This window comes from Motacilla alba, chromosome 7 (genome assembly GCF_015832195.1).
Source record: "Motacilla alba alba isolate MOTALB_02 chromosome 7, Motacilla_alba_V1.0_pri, whole genome shotgun sequence".
Classification (NCBI taxonomy): domain Eukaryota; kingdom Metazoa; phylum Chordata; class Aves; order Passeriformes; family Motacillidae; genus Motacilla; species Motacilla alba.
Window position 1 is genome coordinate 2,029,765 of NC_052022.1, and position 6,000 is coordinate 2,035,764.

Genomic DNA, 6,000 nt, shown 5'->3' on the forward strand with positions numbered 1-6,000 from the left:
TGCCCAGGGTGGGATTTTGGGGTGTCTGTGCAGGACCAGGAGCTGGATCCATGACCCTGTGGGTCCCTTCCAGATCTGGATATTCCATAAAACGGATTTCCTTAGCTGCCAGCTGAAAGAATGAACAGCCACAGTCCCCAAACATCCAAAGCACCAAAACGCCTGGAGCCCAGCCTTAAACGACGTTTAAACCGAACCAGCCCCTGAAAATAAGGTTTGAGGCACTCCGGAGGCACACGAGGCCCCTGGCAGTGCTTCTCTCAAAGCTTTTAGCTCCATTTCACTCTGCTAAGCTGAGCTCTGAATTAGTGCAATTTGCCACAACAGGTTTCTTCACATCAGGACAAAACCGGGGCAGCATTTTTCCCCCCCCAAAAAAAGAAGGATTAGATGACGCTAAGTGCTAAGTGCTCCCATCTGCGTGTTTAGACTCCTGAGCAGGTAATCACCACCCTCCAGGGCACATCCCCAGGGCTGGGGAGATGAGCTGGTGTCTGCCTTGCTGCTTCTGACGGGGCTGGACAGGGGAGGTGAGGAAGGGAGGGTGGAAAAGCGCCCTGGAGCACCAGGAACTCACCAGAGCCAGAGGCAGCTCCTGAGGAGCCAGGCTGGGATGGCAGCTCCTTCCAACCCCAAACAGCTCCAGCCTGGGTGGATTCTTTGGGGGGTTTTTGTAAGGTCGGGGTTAAATGTGTGAGTTGGTGTTTCTTGTTGGGACTCAGGTGTTTGTTAGTGCTTATCTCTGTCACAGTCTCACAAACCCTGAGCTCTGCAGCACTGCACTCTGACACACTCAAATGGAGCCCTGGCTCTCTCTCTGCAAGGCCTTTGAAGGATCAACTGCCCAATTCAGAAATGACACCTCAATTATTGTCAATTTAACCCAATAACCAACCACTCATGTCCTGAAACGGGGACTTTTTATCCAACTACACAAAAACACCCAAACCCATGGAGGAGAAGGAGAAGGACGAGGAGAAGGACGAGGAGAAGGACGAGGAGAAGGACGAGGAGAAGGACGAGGAGAAGGACGAGGAGAAGGACGAGGAGAAGGACGAGGAGAAGGACGAGGACCCTCCACCTTGCTCTATATCCATTACTATATTCTAAACCCTTAAACTCCAAGTTTCCCCCCCTGTGATGTCACACACTTCTATCCAAACTCCACCCCCACAATCCCAGTTCTGTCATTCCATTTTGGAAGCTTCTCCATGGCCTCAGCTCAGTGCAGTGTTCTCCTGGGGGTCAGTGCCTGGCAGCACAGAGAGTCTGAAATTCCCAGCAGCCAGGGTTCCACCAGACCCCTCCTGTTTGAATTATGAACACTGTTCTGACAGCTTTGTTAAATCTCCGTTGGATATACTGAAGTAGACAAGGTATAAATGCTGTGATAAATGTGATGATAATTAACACATACATGTGCATTTTTAAAAGTTTTCTCTGTAGTGGTCTCTCTGCAACCTCAAATCAAATACAGTATTCTCTTAAAAATCAAAACCTATCAACACAAATAATCTAAAATTCTCAGTAACCATAATTCCAACATCAACCCTGCACTCTGTGGCAGAGTTTGAAGGGGTGAAAAGTTCCACGGGGCCACCAGGGAAGGAATTGTTGTGATACCACTAAAGATGGTGTTTCACACAGGTTTTTTGCCTGTTAAATTTGAAGGAACAGACAAAAATTACAATATCTTGCATTCAAACCTGGGGCAAGGCTGCTCCTACAACTTGTTAACTCTCCATCCATATAAATCAAGGTAGGCTGAAGGATTTCAGTCTTAGCTTCCCTAACATTTGGAAATAATCATGTAACTGGGCTACAAGGAAGAAAAACACATTTCTTTATAGGAAAACACAGACATTTTGACATAGGAAAGTCAATTGTTCTCACAGACACTCTAATTTATAGGCAAAACTAATTAAGAGTGTGAGAACAACTCTATCTCAACATTTTAAAGAAGCAGAATATCCAATCTATTTGTACACCTGATTTTCACCATGTTGTTGGAAGGATCTCTTCCCACTTTGTTTTTTAACATGTGCTCCTGTTACAAAAACTGCAGGATATTGTAGGATGTAAATGAAGGACGGAGTGGGCTTTCCCCTGGATTGAGAGCCGGGGAGTGGAAACATTGAATTTAGGAATTTTCCCTGAAGAGCAAGGAGGGCAGGACTGGGTTCTGCCTCTGCCACCTGTACACACCTCAGGAGAACTGCTGGGAACGGGATGAGCTTTGAGGGCCCTTCCAACCCAAACCATTCCAGGATGATTCTTTGGGTTTTTTTAAACACAAACCCTCATGTTCTAATCCTTTACTGCCCCACTTCCAGACCTATAAGATGATATCAACAGTGGGGCTTGTAAGTTTATTCCAAGCAGGTTTCACACAACGGTTCAGATTTGTTTGAACATCAAAGCAAAACCCAAATAAAAACCATTTTACCCCCAATTTGGTCCAAAGCCAAAGCCTGTAGTTCAACCCAGGCACATCAAAAGCCCCAGACTCCAGGCAAGAAATCCCAATCTCGTTTTGTTGGATCGTAGCTTGTGCTCCTTGCTCATGGGCACAGCAAGAAAACAAGGAATGCCAAAGGTTATCCTGAGCCTTCACTGAAAATCACGGAATCCCAGACTGGTTTGGGTTGGAAGGGACCTTAAACTAATCCCACTGCACCCTCTGCCACGGGCAGGGACACCTTCCACTGTCCCAGGCTGCTCCAAGCCCTGTCCAAGCCGGCCTTCAGCATTTGGCACTTGGAACGACCATCCTGGTGATCAAACATCTGCAGAAATCACGTGCAAAGCCCAGCCGAAACCTCCTTATTTGGGCTAAAAGATTCTCCCAGCAATTACTGGAAAAATACCTGCCAGCATCCCATGCATCACTCAATCCGCCCCAATCCTTCAGGAAAGCTGCCACCTGAAATTCCTTCTGAAGTTTATTGGCATGGAACTATCAAAGGTGCCTTTTCACCACTTCTGAACTGTTGGACATGCACCTCATCCAGGAGGCCTTTGAGGCACACACTGGAATAACTGAAGCATTCCTTTCCTTTGAGTCCACAAGATCCAGCCAACAGATCTGAGGAAAGGAATTACAGTATTGAGGAACACAGACTTTGGAAAACAAAAAAGAAAAAAAAAAAAAGAAAAAAAAAAGAAAAAAGAGGGGAATTTTCTGAAGCGTCAGACTTCAAGCAGCAAAATTATTATTTTTTTAAATTTTTTATCACAGAATGGGTTTGGGTTGGAAGGGAGCTTAAAGCTCATCTTGTTGCAAACCCCTGCCATGGGCAGGGAATCTTCCACGGGTTGGGAATCTTCCATGGGTTAGGAATCTTCCACTTGGTGACTTCTGAGTTTGTAACTCCTGATTCCGGACAGGGTTCTCCTACCTAATTACCACAACCATATAAACAGGATGAAAGGAAATACTCCCTCTTTCTTCTCCCACAGCTGAAACTTGGGACAATGGAAAACCAGGCAGGAAGAGATTGGGATAACCTGCCTCAGCCTTGAGTTAACAAGGCACAGGTGTCTCTCCTACAGAGCTCCCAAGGGTGCAGGGAAAGGAAAAAAATGGATTTTTTTTTCCTTGCAGCACCTCGGGGTGGCAATGGCAATCACCTCCCTGACCTAGAGACCACATCTCCCCCACCTTGGCCGTGCTTTCCCTCCTCCTCCTCCTCCTGCCAGACAAAGGGAATTCATCCCAAGAGGATCAGCAGGCGGGATCCATCCCGTGTAAGCCGATCATGGGATCTCCCTCTCCTGACAGCGAGCATCACCCAGATGTCAAACCTCAGAGAGGGAGCCCTGCAGAGCCAGGCTGAGGCTAAAGGCCTGCAGATTATCCCTCTGGAAGGGATGTCACTGAGAGGATGGGACTGGCGGGGAGCAGAGCAATTATCACGCTGGGAAGCACTAATTGACTTAAAGCAAGGAAGGCACGGCGGGAAGAGGGGGAACTCTGGCAAGCGAGTTAATTGTGGGCTGACTGAAGGGTAAAATATCACCATGCAAAGGTTGATGAATCACCAAGCTGTGGAACAACCTGGACAACTCCCCTGCTCCCTGCCATAAAACATCCCTCTGCAATTAGCTCTGGAATTCACCTGCACTGCAGGTACAGGGCCTGGCTGGGCAAAGGGACACAGACACACAAAGCAGGGACAGAGTCAGCTCGGAATTCTCCCACTCTGAGCTGATCTTTGAGTTCTCACACTTTATTCTTTGTCACCACAAACATTTTAATCTTTTTGTCCTTTTCTTAGAAGCTCATCCAAGCAGAAGTGTGACAATGGGGAGGTTCAAAGTCACGGAGGAAGCTTGAAAACTTAGAGGTTCAAAAGTGACCTGAGAAACAGAGATCTCCAACACTTAATATCTAATGATTTTAAACAAAAACATGTTGATTGAGGGAGAGAAACTTGACTCATTCTCTGAGCATCTGGGATTACCAGCACGGCATTTCTGGAGGAGGCTGCAGCACATGGCTCTGCAGCTGCTCTGATCTCTGCCTTGGCGGCTCGCTGCCTTACCCTCGGACAGATGGGAAATCACACAATCCCATTTTCCTGAGACTGCCCTCAGGAATCAACCAGCCGGGTCTTGCAAACCAGTTCTATCTGCGTGAACCACATGCACTCCTCAACCCCAGAACTGTTTTCACTCCCTGCATCAGCAGAGCACCCGGGGCCTCGTGCAGAACCGAGCCCTTGGCCCCCATGATCCCCACAATCCCCCACATCCCTGCTGGGTGTTGTTCCAAGGGATTTACAGGCTGATTCAGCACAAGGACATCCACCTGGATGTGGGGAGTAGGGACCAGAAGCCTGTGTCCATTCTGAAGAAAAACACCACGCTAAAGGCAGCACTTTTCCAACCTGCCAGAGTCAGCCCAGCACCTGCCCACGTGCTTCTATAGGATCACAGGATGGTTTGGGTTGGGGGGACCTTAAACACATCCCAGTCCACCCCCTGCCATGGACAGGGACACCTTCCACTGTCCCAGGCTGCTCCAAGCCCCATCCAGCCTGGCCTTGGACCCTTCCAGGGATCCAGGGGCAGCCACAGCTCCTCTGGGCACCCTGTGCCAGGGCCTGCCCACCTTTCCAGGCAGGCATTCCTTCCCAATTTCCCATCCCTCCCTGCCCTCTGGCAGTGAGAAACCATTCCCCCTTGTCCTGCCACTCCAGGCCCTTACCCAAAATTCCCCTGCAGCCTTCAGGGTGGGCAGCTTGCATTTTTCACTCACAGTTTTTGCTGCACTAAGTACATTTTTATGGTGTTCTGTCACTTCCTACAGTGAAACCCCACTGCTGAAGAGCCCGAGGTTGGCGTCCACACCTGTGGAACACGGAGCCCAGTTCTCTTTACAGCTCTATAATCATCAGGAGCTGTGTAATAACTGCACTTTTACAAGGGACCTGTTAAACACAGGCTGGGAATTGGGTCCCAGCCACTTGACGCTGCACACCCAGTGCTTCCCACAGCCTGGCTCCTTCCTGCCAGTGCCACAGCTGCTGGGGACACCCTGGTTTTGGTGACACCTCCTGCCTGCTGTGTGGCTGGGGACAACTTCATTTAAGTGCCACATTCTGCTCCCCAAGACTGCCAGGGTTGGAGACACCTGTTTTCAGTGCCACCTCCTTCTCCCCACAACCGCCAGAGCTGCTGACATGCTGATTTTGGTGCTCCCTCCTGTTCCCCAAAACCAGCAGGCTTGGGGACATCCTCTTTTGGTGTCACCTCCCACTCCCCAACACGGCTGGCGCTGGAGACATCCTGATTTCAGTGACACTTTGCACTCCCCGGGAGCTGGGGACACCCAGGTTTCAGTGTCACTACACCCTCCAGTGGGGCTGGGGACACCCAGATTCCGGTGCCACCTCCCATTCCCCGGGAGCTGGGGACACCCAGGTTTTAGTGCCACTTCGTGCTCGGGTGGAGCTGGGGACACCCTGATTCCGATGCCACCTCCTACTCACCGGGAGC

The 6,000-nt window shown here is 49.6% G+C and overlaps 1 protein-coding gene across 1 annotated transcript in view; it reads right to left on the reverse strand.

Annotated features, from left to right (window-relative positions):
* Positions 1-5,645, reverse strand: part of LYPD6B (LY6/PLAUR domain containing 6B) — a 47,299-nt gene extending 41,654 nt beyond the window's left edge. Inside the window, exon 1 of the mRNA XM_038143556.1 lies at positions 5,210-5,645. The gene's annotated coding sequence lies outside the window, so the exon portion shown is untranslated. The remainder of the gene's footprint in view (positions 1-5,209) is intronic.
* Between the last annotated feature and the right edge of the window lie 355 nt (positions 5,646-6,000).